The sequence below is a fragment of the Drosophila albomicans genome, chromosome X, assembly GCF_009650485.2.
Source record: "Drosophila albomicans strain 15112-1751.03 chromosome X, ASM965048v2, whole genome shotgun sequence".
NCBI classification, from domain to species: domain Eukaryota; kingdom Metazoa; phylum Arthropoda; class Insecta; order Diptera; family Drosophilidae; genus Drosophila; species Drosophila albomicans.
The window spans coordinates 18,609,080-18,622,568 of NC_047627.2; the positions used below are offsets into that span (position 1 = coordinate 18,609,080).

Below are 13,489 nucleotides of genomic sequence, written 5' to 3' on the forward strand. Positions count from 1 at the left end.
TGTCTGTTCCCCCTTCTCTGCCCCTTCTGACCCCTACCCTAGATGTTCCCAGTTAATTAAGTGCCATAAAAATATAAAGTAAATGGAAGTTAAACTTTCAACTACAAAGTTGATCGCAGTATATAAAGTATTTAAACTGTTGCGCTACACGCAATTCACGAATCTTAAAATCGCTTTGCACGTTTTTTGTGACTTGTCATTTAATTGTTATGACGAGTATGAAGAATAAGTAGAGAGAGAGAGAGAATGAGATGATTGTGAATACTCATCATATTCACACTCGCACACTTTATATATGCTTTTCATTCTACCCATTTTCGACTTGTTTTGAAATTCTTCCAGTCGGTTTTTCGCGGTATTTTGCGCACTTTATCGTTGCAAAGTTTTATGTGTGCGGTTTTAATGTTTTTCTTTTTTCTTTTCCTTGCCCGCACACACTTTTTCAAGTGTTGTTGCCAGAGTATATTTTGTAATACTCGTAATCGTATTGTCGGTGCTCATCATTTCATCGCTGTGTTTTTGTATTTGGACTTTTTATGCGTGTTTCGCGGTTTCGGTCATTTTATGGCAGCTGCTCAGCATATTCGCCACGTGTCTGTGTGAGTGTGAGTGTGTGTGTGTGATTGCTATTAATTTTACATTCTTAAATATGTAGTTCGAGCATGCAACACACACATATTTATAGAAATGACTTCAGATGCGCCTCAACTGCAGTTTGCAGCCAGTTGGCAGCACTCAACAGTAAGAAGAAGCACACACAAGAGCGAATGCAACTAAAAGTATGCAACAGTTAAAGTTACTGCACCGTTTGTGAATTAACTCATTAATTTTTCTCATTCATTTTCAATATTAAAATGTTGAAATATGTTTTCAGATTTTTTCCTAAAACTCTGTGAGCAATCAAATTGCTAGCAAATTCAACACATTTATAGCTGCAGACCGATAAACTTTCAAGGCTTATAGGAATAAATATTCTACACCAATTAACAACATTTATGTGGAGCAAACTTTCGATAAAGTAAAAAAAAATGAACATAAGAATGAGAATAGAACATTTTTGACTTGCGTCATGTCAAGGGGTTAAATGTTTACAAAATTAAGAACATATTGATTTAACGATAATTGTCTCTCTTTCGTCGTGATCAACATGAATTTTTGTAGTTTTACGATCATCATCATCATCGTCATCGTTAAGCAACGAATTCAACTTTGTGTAATTCATTCATTGCTCTTGATTGTGAATCAACTTCAGATTTCAGCTTCCAAATTTGGCGCAATTTGTCTATGGAATGTGTTGTTGTTGTTTATTTATTTATTTTCTTTATGATTTATTTTGTCAATCATTATTTGTTTAAATGAAAACGAATTGTTATTTGAGGCTAGGCAAATTCATCAACGCAACTTCAAATTTCGATGCCCCCTTCAAATGTTTTTTCCCAGTTTTTTTTTTTTTGCCTCGCTTTCTTGTTGAGTTTTATAACTGATTATGAAAGGCTGTTCAACTGTGTGTGAGTGAGTGAGGTAGGTATGTGTGTGTGTGTGTGTGTGTGTGTGTGTGCGTGAATTGCCCGCTGGCCGCATTTTGGTCTTGAGGAACAGAATTCAATGACTTGAACTTCTATAAAAAGCATTTACGCAATTTCTGCTACAACAGCACTTGTTGCTATTTCTCTTGTTGTTGCTGTTGTTATTGCTGTGGTTGTTGCTGCTGTGCGTTTTTATTACACATTGTTGGTGGGGTGCTATATTGCTGCTGAAGTTATTGTTGTTGTTATTGTTGTTGTTGTTATTTATAGCCAAACAGCCGGCTGATAAGCAACACAACCCATAGACCGCGTGCTTCTCATTATGTCTGCCACGATTTCTGCAGTTTAAGGAAATTAATTCAACATTGTGAACGAAATGTGAACACAAGTAATACATTTTATTTTGACACAATTGTCGCTCAAATACAATGCAAGCAACTCAAAATAAACATATTGTAAAATATATATAAAAATTATGTATTCATAAATTATATATTATAAAACATGCTTTACTAACATTTTTAAGTCAATTTGTATTACATTTATTATTTAATTTAGTTCTGCAGCTTAAATAGAGATCAAGACAAATTACATTGAGAAAATATAAAATAAATATACATATTAAAATAATATTTTGGCACATGTTTTTTTCAGTTTGAATGCGTACAATTGTCGCATTCGACATGAGAGAATTGCCCATATTATTTTCTTATCTAAAGTACCGATCAACTTAGAGGAAAAGAGAATATAAACAGAATTCCCTTAACGTTTGATGTCAATTCGGAAATATGAATACATAAATATATTACGAAATATGCAAGAAATTTTAACATTACTTTGTATTCAATTTAATTTTAGAAAATTGAGCTGCTTGTAAAATATATAATATATAAATTAAATTTGTCTTAAAATAAATGTCTATGCTCAAAAATATAACAAAATTATCAAAAAATGCAATTAATATTTTTTAATGCATTTATTATGCTTAAAATTTTTCGTTTTGGCATTTTCGACAAGAGCAAAGGAGAAGAAAATGAAATTCACTTAATGTTCGATTTAAATTCGTCTTAATTTCGTTTATTGATTGACTTGCTTGCTAAATTAATGATTTTAGAGTCTGCTGTTTGTCTTGAACTCATAATGAGGCGTCACAAGTGGCAAGACGGGCTTTGTTATTTACTTTTTTGGGTATTTTGCGACCGCTGAGACCTTTGTTGTGTGGCAAGCGTCCTGCGTGCTGTAATCTGAGCTCAATTAGTTGCAATCTCAGTTCCATGGCCAAAATCCAAGCAGCAACAGAGTTTTGAACAACATTTTTGGCTTCCAGTTGGCGCGCTTCAAAATTTGCCCAAAAATTTAATTTGACCAACAACAAATCACAGCAACAATAACAAGAGCAGCAACAACAACGACTACGAGTAGAAGCAGTGCAGACAAAGTGGCTGTGGAGATGGCTGCTGAGTGTATTTCTGTGGCCACGAGTGTTTCAGTTTTAATTTGTCTAAAGTTTTAGCTACTAAGTTGGCCCAAACACAACCCCTGCAACAGCAACAGCAACAGCAGCATCACATATACATATTCCTATATATATATCTAGTATATGTTGTTCTTGTTATTGTTGTGTGTGTGTGGCGCAATTAGCAATCTGACCTTTTAACCCTTTTTGCGGCCGCCCATAACGCCAGACAGCGACCTTGTAACCACAGCAACAGCAACAGCGACGAAATGCGAACGAAAAACGGAGCAAGAGATGCCGACAATCAAGTTAGAGGAAGGAGGAGGAACAAAAAGGTAAGAGGGGGTAGGGTTTTTTTTTGTGTTTTTGCTTTTGTTTTTGCCACTGTCTCAGACTCATTTCCATTTGTCGTGGCAGGTGCAAAAGGCGTCGTCGTGTTAAGCTGCAAGTCGTGAATTTGTGGCATTTAAATGGCGTTGTGAATTATGCTAAATGACGATGATCAGATCATAACACGATCACACGAGCATAAGGTACAAAGAGAGATAGCCTCGCTTGATAGGCTTGATAGTTGCCAGATCGCAGCAAAAAAATTAAACGACTTGACATTAAGATTAAATTTAAAAAGCCAATTTTAGAGTTGATTGGTAGATCGCAGAGTAAGCAAAACCTTTTGACTGTTAAGAAATGTTTTAAAACTCTTTTGGCAGCTACAATTTTAATAAACAATATTATGTTCTATGTAATGTTTTTTCATTGCTTCTTTATTACCTGTGTTTTTTTTTTTTTTGTAATATAAACATTTTTTAAAAAAAAATATTAGAAAAAGATACATTTTTTAAATGTAAGGAAAAATGTATTGTATAAAACTTATTTTGAAAGAATCAGTTACCATTTTAGAATTAAGAAATAAAATAATATTCATAAAAACGAATCAAAAAACTTTACCAACATTGCAGCTAAGCGCAGCCAACTTAATAATGCAGTACATGGCGTTGCCAGATCACGCTTTTTTAGCACAAAGCGAAACTAATTGCATAGACAAACATGAGTTTGATTGTATTTAAATGATAAAGCGTTCTGCTTTTCGATTTAAAAATTGATTGAGATATTCTGTTCGTATTTGCAATGTCAAATGTCAACAGCAACTAATTAAGAATTTCGAAGTGGGCAAGCCTTGAATGAAGTGCATGACGAAGAGAACAACATCAGTAAAACTTGATCAGTCACGTCAAAATATTTTCAACTGATTCATTGTGCATGAGAACAAAAACTGAGCAATAGTGGACAAATATTCAATCGATAGAATCATAAATTCACGACTATTGCATTATGTCAGACTTTATTTGTTGATAGACAACTATGTCAGGGAAATGATTTCGTTTCGATTCTGGGTAAACAATGTGTTATCAAACGTGAGAGCTTAGTGTGCTCAAGTGCTGGTCGTGCAAAAGTCGTGTCACGCGACCATCTCTGACTGTGATTGGTGGCGCAACAGTTGTCAGCGAGGAGAGCAATCGATGACGATGATGTCATAACGCAACGTCCGACCAATATACTATGTCTATGATATCATAGTTCACAATTGTGTTTGTTGCCAGTGCACTTGGCTTAGCAACTGTTGTTGTTGCTGCTGTTGTTGTTGTTGCAATCACGGCGCCGCTGGCGCTAAGTTTATATGCAATTAGCTTTGGCTATGAATCCATATCGACTTTGACTTTAAATTGCCCGAGAGCAAAAAACCGAGAACCGAAGTTTCTCGATTTACCGATTTACCGATCACTGATCAACCATTGATGACGATCATCATCATCATCGACATCATCATTATTACGTTTGTCTGCATTGCACGTTACGACGAACGTCAAGCCTCCATTAATCAAACACAGCCGCAAATCGGCCATCAAGATGTTAACAGCTAAATTATATAGCCATGAAAAAAGCTAAAGTTTTGCAGCCCAAAAAACAAAAAAAAAAAGACAAAATGTTTGAGGCTGGCGCCGGCGGTGTTAGTTCGTTGGTGGTGCCATGGAACCTCCTTCGTCTCCGCCTAACAGTTTCAACTCAGCTGCTGTTGTCGAAGTTGTTGTTGTCGTTGTTGTTGTTGTTGTTGTTGTTGTTGCCACTTGCCGGTGGCCCGATGCAAATCGTAAATGGCAACCGCTCGTCGACGTCGTCGTCGTCATCGTCATCGTCATCGTTGCCGGTTCAACTTCGTCGACGCAGTCGCCGCATAAAGCGTGTTTAATTGCGTGCAATTTGTTTTAAGCTCGTGCAAAGCTACCAAATCACAAACACACACACACACGGTCACACATAGACAGATAGGCAGACGTACAGTGCAAACTGGCTACAAGCAATATTTGCCTGCATTTACAATAATGTCATAAATTGTTTGCACAACTTTTATGCTGGCCACGAATTTTACAGTGTAGACTTAAAAGTAGGAAAAAACATGTGCTGCAAGGCTGCTTAAAGCATAATCGTCGTCCTACAGTGAGTACTCGGAAATTAGAAGGAAATATGCCACTGCAAGCAAGAGTTGCTGCAACTATACTGTGACATACATAATAAGAAATAATTAGGTTCATAATGAAAGCAATGGAAATTCACATTTCATTTGAATAGAAAACGTGTTAATAATTTTTTCAGTTCTTTTTTAAGTTAGGAGTCTATTAAAAACAAAAATAAATAATCTATCAATTTTCTAATTTTTTATTTATTTATTCATTTTGGCATTGCCTAAAGTTTTTGGTTTGAAATATAATAAACATAAATTATTAATTACTACATTTTTTAAATAAAATGTGCATAATAATTTACGTTTTTTTACAAAAATTACTCAATGAAAAACAATTCAATTTCTCCCCCGTTACGCTTAAGTAATTTATTTTATGTTTATTTTATTAAGAATAGTTTAATTATTTTACATTCTTTGCGTCACTTTTGAGTAATTAATTTCATTTAGATATCAGAACTTTGATTATTATTTACATTATTGCAGGCATCGAATGCTATTATAAGAAGAATATCTGGTCGCTGAAATCGCGCCTGCCTAGCAGCGGAAAAGTCAGCTGTCGAACGCTTCGTACAATTTCTTCTTAAGAAATGTTGCGGACTTTCAAGTTCATTCATCTATTTATTCAAATTTAAATGCTCAGTACTAAAATCTATTTTAAAAGGGATCTTTAAGAGACATTTTAGGCAGTAAACACTGTACTCGCCTGCGAGCATCTGACAAACAAATGTCCAAGTGTCTGGCTTAGAGGTGGGCGCGGGCCTGTATTTTAAGGCCCGGGCCCGCACGAAAACAAACTCTTTTTTGAGAGGCCCGGCCCGGCCGAACACGAAACTTTTTCACTAAGGCCCGGCCCGGCCCGGCCCGGCACGAAACTTATTTACACATATAAGGAAATTCAAAAGACATGTAATTTATATATACATATATATATTTATTAAGGTATTTATATTGAATATTGTTATGTATTTAATGAAAAACAAATTAATTCATATTTTTATTTAAAAATAAAATTTTTTCTACATTTTTGCTTTTAGCCTAGTGCGTTTTTCATTTAAACCATGGCCCACAGATTTGATAATTTCACAATAGGCCGCCAATTTTTAATTAGTGGTGTGCAAACAAGTAAAATATTGTATAACCAAATCAATAGTAGCATCGATAAGCAATTAAAATGCGATAAATGGCGGTTCTAATTCGATCAAATCAAAATTGTTTCAGGCCTACTTCGGGCTTTTACGGGCCTATTTCGGGTTTTTACGGGCCGGGCCTTTTTTCTAAGGCCCGGGCCCGCACGAAGCCCGTACGAATCTTAATTATAAGGCCCGGGCCCGCCCGAACCCGCTCCGGGCCTGTGTAAGCCCGCGTGCCACGAAAAAAAGCCCGGCCCGTGCCCACCTCTAGTCTGGCTGTGGTTGTGACTGTGACTGTTTTGTGTTTGTGTGCGGGGGCGGGTGACAGGGAGGCTTGTAATATGTTACAGCCACTCACAAAAAGCCAGACTGTTTCAACGTATTTATTGTGTGTGTGTGTGTGTGCATAGATATAGATATATACGATATATGTAAATATGTTTACTATATTTATATGCAATTTTTGTTGGGTTTAGCATTACAGCAACTCATTAGGCACGCACAGACGACGACGACGACGACGATGACGACGACGTCGACTACGACGGCGAGTCAGTGGCTTCGTTGTAGGTCAGTCTGCTAACTGATGTCTGTAACTGTGACTGTTCACTGTGACTGTGACTGCGACTGTGACTGCGACTGTGACTCTGACTGGTTGTCAACGCTGAAGGCGTCACAGAGCTCGCTTGTTTTTTATGTTTTGTGTGTGTGTGTGTGTTTTTGTTGTTGTTGTTCTGCCTGTGTCTCAACTTTAAACTTAATTACCTGACTGACTGACTGACTGACTAAGTGAGTGAGTGTGAGTAGACAAACACATAGAGTTGCTTGCGAATATGGTCGGAAAGAAGTACGCATAGTTGAGAGTTATTGTTTAACAGCCTCAGAGCCAAAGTGTTATTTTTATATTTTTATTTTCATTTTCATTTTATTTTGTGTGGTCAACTTCCTTATGGGCATTGGCCAAAAGACACAAACAGCGAGTTAGTGAATGTGAGTGCGAGTATGGGTATGAATATGAATTGTACACTCGAAGCCAAATGCTTTTAGCAATACGAGTGAGTACTTTGAAATACGATCTCAGTTGAATCAGAGTCAACAAGTTGACTGAACCTTTTTTTGTTGCTCTAAAATGTCAACGTACTCCCCAACTATATATACATATATATATTCTTGTATAAATGTATAAACATATGTATCTCCGATACACGATAGCATTGCTGGAATATTAATCAACTGATATCGAAGCAATTGAAAGGGAATTCTAATGTGCAATTAACACCAAAATTTATGCTAATTGCAACATTTGTATGTCACTGGAGATCAGGGCATAAATATTGATTATTTATTATTATTATCGACACAGGAGAATACTCGAACTTCTATCGCAAAAGAACAAAGAACATAAAGACAAAAAAAAATAGACAAGCAAGAGATGAAATTACATTGTTTGACCTCAAGACTTACGACAAAAAAAAAAAAAAAAAAAAAAAAAAAAATGTCGGCCTCGGTCTCTTGGTGTTGTCGAGCAGTAAAATTACTTGCATATGATTTACACTGATATGAATAACCGAACCAACAACAGCACCGCAATCGATCATACTTATTGTTGTGGATGCTGACAGTTTTTCCTTGTCAAGTCAAGTCAACTCACACACTCAGAGATTGACTGACTGTCCAGCTGTCTGTCTGTCTGTCTCGCTGTCTGTCTATCCGGCCAGGGTTTTTGAGGTCAATGCGTGTTGCTCATCATGCACCGTGCTGTGTAAAGTAGTCGAGGAGCCGCCACCGCCGACAGTTCCAGCAACACAGTAATGGCAACAATATCAATAAATTAAATATTGACGTAGCAAACGCAGTTGGCGCGATTAAGTTATCTAGGAATTGCGACGTCGCTTCGCACGCACCACAAACGACATCATTGCCACAGCGATCCCCAACCTCTGCTCTCCTCTCCTCTCCTCTTCGCTTCGCTTCACTTCTCTCCACACCATTCACAACTGTCGGCCTCGGACCCTAACTCGGCTAAGGTAGAGGCGATTTTCACGCGGATTGAGGCTTATCGCTTAACGCTACCTCAACTCAGATATTACCTCATCACAGCTAATCGCATCGACCAACAAAAAAAAAAAAAAAACTAAGAAGAGAAAAAACAGTCCAAATCAAATAACAGCAACAACAACAACGGCAAAAGTGATCATAAAACTCAGCAGTGGAATCAATCAAATTGGCCGAAAAGAAAAAAAAAACACACACACACATTTCTGGCCCAGCCTACCAAATGAGTTAGACGGCAAAAAGCGAATGCAAAAGGCGTCCAGAACTTAAATAGGAATGTCAATCGACTGACTAACTGACTGACTGACACCATGACTGACCGACACTGTCTCGGCATAGAAGCTGCATAATTAATGGCCATTACGAGAGAACATAAAGCAGCCACACTTCAAGAGCCAGACTTGCGACTCGCGACTCGGACACGAGCAACAACTGAAGACGCGTTTAGTGATTGTTTTCTTCTTTTTCTGTTTTTTGGCGACGTGTTTGGCGCACCAAGTGGGCGCAGCATTTTTGGTTTCAGTTTCGCTTCGACCAAAGGCCCAAACATGCAAAGCACGTTGTCATCATACAAGCTAGCTAAACACGAAGAGACCCAAGAAGTCGCTTACAGTAGGCAAATCGAGATAGTTCAATGCAAATTTCAGCGGAAAAGCATATTACTTTGTCTGCCATGCGCAAAGGGTTGCTGAATTCGCAACTTCCTAGCAGCGGAAAAGTCAGGCATCGAACGCTTTTATGAAGTTCACGTGTGGTCGCTGAATTCATGCATTCCAAGCAGCAGAAATGTCAGGTATCGAACACTATTTTGAAAATCATGTGTGATCGCTGAATGCATGCATTCCCAGTAGCGGAAAAGTCAGCCATCGAACTCTATTTTGCAAATTATGTGTGATCGCTGAATTCGCGCCTGCCAAGCAAGTGAAAAGTCAGGTATCAAGCGCTTTGAATGCGAATAACGCATGCACAAAATTCAGAAATTATTGTGCACAATACTTTCTGTGTTACTTGCATTGTTCTTGCTATTCTTTTTTGTACACAAAACTAACCTCAAAATGCGGTTCATTATGGTGCTTCAAAGGGGAGATGGAGGGAGAGCTAAAAAGCCATACGCTCGAGGCTAAAAAGGGGGAGGCGAGGAGGCAGGCAACAACTCGAGTGCCAAACAATGGAGAGGCGCCCAACGCCCGCCGCACTCCGGCACCCGAAGTCCGCCCCTGTTTTTAACTGCAGTCTTCGTTGCTGTCAAGTGCAACGTCATCCTGCTTATTAAAGGTATTACACCTACACACAGCACACACACACCGACAACACAACAGACAACAAGTAAACGTAATTACTGGAGGAGCAACTCTCTCTCTATCTCTCTCTCTCTGTCGCTCTGTTGCACTGTCTTCGTCTCGCTCTCCGTTCATCGTTGTTGTCTCAGTTGTCAGCGTCTCAAAATCTTTGTAGGCCTCCTTGTCATTGTCACAGAGCGTCTCAGTGACACTCAGTGGGGTGATGACCAGGGCATGAAAGAGGGGGGCGTGGCCTCTTGAGCGGCTTGTTGATTTCTTCAGCGCATTGCTGCACATTTACCCACAACAACGAAACACAGCAACAACAACAACAACAAAAACAACAACAACGAAAAAAAAAGATGAGTTATTTCTTCTATGTTTCTAACACTTGAACTGCATTAGCGTAAGCTGCGACTGTGACTGCGACTGCAACCGCTGAGTGGCAGCCACCGCAGCCTCCCCTCCCTCTCCCGCCCCTTTAGCATGGACTGTAACTAGGTCTCAGCTGATGACTGACTGACTGACTGCCAAACTGTTGTTGGAAGTCCAAAGTTGCAAAACAATTTAACATTTGTTTAGCCCATAAACTGCAAACTCACACAGCATGCACATTTGCTCATTAGCTGTTTATTTTTCCCCCCTTTTTTTTTTTGTTTTCTCTCTCATTTTTTTTCCTTAACGTCATACGTATTTCGAACTGAAGGCCTATGCTACATCATTGTCAGTTATGCAGCCACTATTTATATTAATCATAGTGATAATCTATCGTTAAAATACTTCAAGAGTCAGCTTGACATTTGAAATTGCAAAAAAATAATGTGTCTTTAACGAAAATCGCTTCAGAATTCCTATGTGGTGAAATAATAAAGATTGGCTACACTCAAAAAGAATTGCGTTAAGACTGTAGAATAAAAATATAGAAATATATCCTTCATTTGCAGTCTTTAGCGGTCTTAAATTTTCAACAAACAATTAATAAACAAATAATAATATTGTTATTAGTGCCTATCGATTGTGGATCTGCATGTTAATTTCGAAAAGTGATGTCAATACGCAAATGAGGTAAAGAACTTATACAGACAGCAAAGATATTAACACAGCTAAATATCAAGAGACAAATGTCTAAAAATCGTTTTGTTATCTATTGCATTTATAATAAAGAAATAAAGTCATTGTAATTTGGTTTATAAAGACACAAACATTTGATATATTACCTATAGCAATTATTATAGGGAAATAATGACATAGTCTAGGAAATTTGATATATAAAGCAACATTTGATATTATCTATTGCAATCATTATAGAAAGTTTATTCAATACGAAAAATGCAATTAAATGTTTTGGAGTTATTATGGTATATGGAAATTTTCAATATTTTAAAAAGTTTTCTCAACATAATGAAGTACCGTCGACATTCTACTAAAATTATTATATGAAAGTATTACGAGAGTTGAAATATGAAAATATAATAAACTTATGTTCTTTTGATTGAATCTTTTTTCAAAAAAAAAAAAATACAATTGTTGTCATTATTTTATTTATTAACTAATGCATTTTGTATAGTGAAGTAATTTCAAAGTTGAATAATCAAAAATTTGTATTGTTTATATTATTTTAGAAATTTTTTTTCCGAAAACTAAATTGTTGCCATCAAATAAACTAATTACAAAAGTTTTGCAAAATATTTTTGATAAAATAGTACCATCCCAGTTAAATAAATTAAATAATTATACTATAAAGAAACTAAGTTATATAAGTTTTAGAAGTCTTTTTTGTACAAAATCTTGTTCCAATATATGAATATGCAAAATAAACCACAGCCAAAAAAGCTACGTATAAGAAAGTATTATGAGAGATAAATAAATTGAATATATGAACAAATTTAGCTTTATGAAATCTTAGAAATCTTTTTTGTTGAAAAATAAAACTACCTGATTTTGATCAATTAAAATTCATCAAATATTATGTTATTGAAAAGTGTATTTAGGATTCGGCGATGACTTTTACTTTTTGCTTAACTGACTCACAACAAAATGTTGCCTAATGGAGTGGACACCAACACGCGTCAAGGTCAAGTTGTGGCTGCTGTTGATGTTGCGGTTGCTGTTGTTGTGGTAGCTGACCAAAAATAATATATACTTATGTACTATGTGTGTGTACATCAGCGGCGTCGTCGTCGTCAAAAAGTGTTGCTATTTGAAGTTTGTTTGGCGGCACGTTTTAATGTCGCCAGCCACAGCAAAAGCAGCAGCAACTTCGAAAGCAACAACAATGGCAACAACACGGCAAAAGACACAGGAAATAAATCAAGTTTGGCTTTTGTTGAGATGTTGTTGTTGTTGTTGTTGTCGATGATGTTGCTGTTTGCTGTTTGTTGGTGTTGCTGTTGTTTGCTGTTGCTGTTGCTGTCGCCGGTTCGAGCAACAGACGGCGACAAATATTTGCCTTTTGACAGCTAATGGCCACATTTAGTGACCGGCAATTGGCTCAACGCTGCCCAAAGGTGCGTTGAGTGTGTGTGTGTGTGAGGGTGGGACGGGGACGGGGGACGGACTGACGACCTAGAGATTTAAGGCGTGGCTGGCACTCTTCGAGTGTGGTAGCCGCTGTTCAAGTCAACTCAAGTCAAGTCAAGTCAAGTCCAAGCGTCAAGCTGTCTGTTTAACTTGCTTAAAAAGCCAAAAACAGCTCGAGAGAGACTTACCAATCGATCGCTTATATAGACAATATTTGTATGTTTAATGCATATTGACTCGACACATACCTGAAAAGAAGCGTAGAAGAAACAAAACAAGAAACAGTGAGAATTGTGGCAAAAATGTTTTGTTGCTAATTGAATTATTAATGCATAAATCAATGAGAAATGAGCTAACTTCAGCGCCAAACTTGTTTCTCTCTCTCCAAAAAAAGTTGAATATTTTGTCTACCCGCTACCCGTAGGGCAGAAGGGTATATTTAACATAAGGAGTCATCTTCTACCCCATAATTTAGGAAATACATTTAAATAAACACTTCTGCAATCGGGTTTTAGTTGTTTCGGTTGACAATCTGGTATATTTGGTAATCTGTGGTATTTTTAGAACGTAATAATATTTAGTATTTTTTCTGTATATTACCTTCAACGTTGAAATATACCAAATATGGCATTAAGTATTTTAGTATTTTGTCGATGTATCACTTTGAACGTTAAAGTATATCTTTATACTAAATACGGTCTTATTTTAGTATTTTTAGTATATTACTTTAAACCTAGTAGTACATCCACATACCAAATTTGGCCTTAGGAATATTTCACAATTTTTTTTGTTGATATATTAATTTAATATAACGTTTTGCTTTTATTTAAAAAGATAGCAAGTATCTCACAGTCAAGCTCACTCGACTGTAGCTTTCTTACTTGTTTGTGTATAGTTTTCGACTAAAACAACAAAAAGTATTCAGTTCAGCGTGAGCACACAATTAAAAAACCATCAATCAAGCGACTGATTAACAATCGATTACAATTCGGCTGCTGTTT

At 36.9% G+C, this 13,489-nt stretch overlaps 2 protein-coding genes across 21 annotated transcripts in view; both read right to left on the reverse strand.

The window, feature by feature from the left end:
• LOC117570136 (basement membrane-specific heparan sulfate proteoglycan core protein) overlaps window positions 1–13,489 on the reverse strand; it is a 103,819-nt gene that overhangs the window by 81,378 nt on the left and 8,952 nt on the right. The gene's annotated exons all lie outside the window — the stretch shown is intronic.
• Window positions 7,348–13,489, reverse strand: part of LOC117563229 (casein kinase II subunit beta) — a 124,893-nt gene continuing 118,751 nt past the window's right edge. The window contains exon 8 of the mRNA XM_052007736.1: window positions 7,348–7,358. The gene's annotated coding sequence lies outside the window, so the exon portion shown is untranslated. The remainder of the gene's footprint in view (window positions 7,359–13,489) is intronic.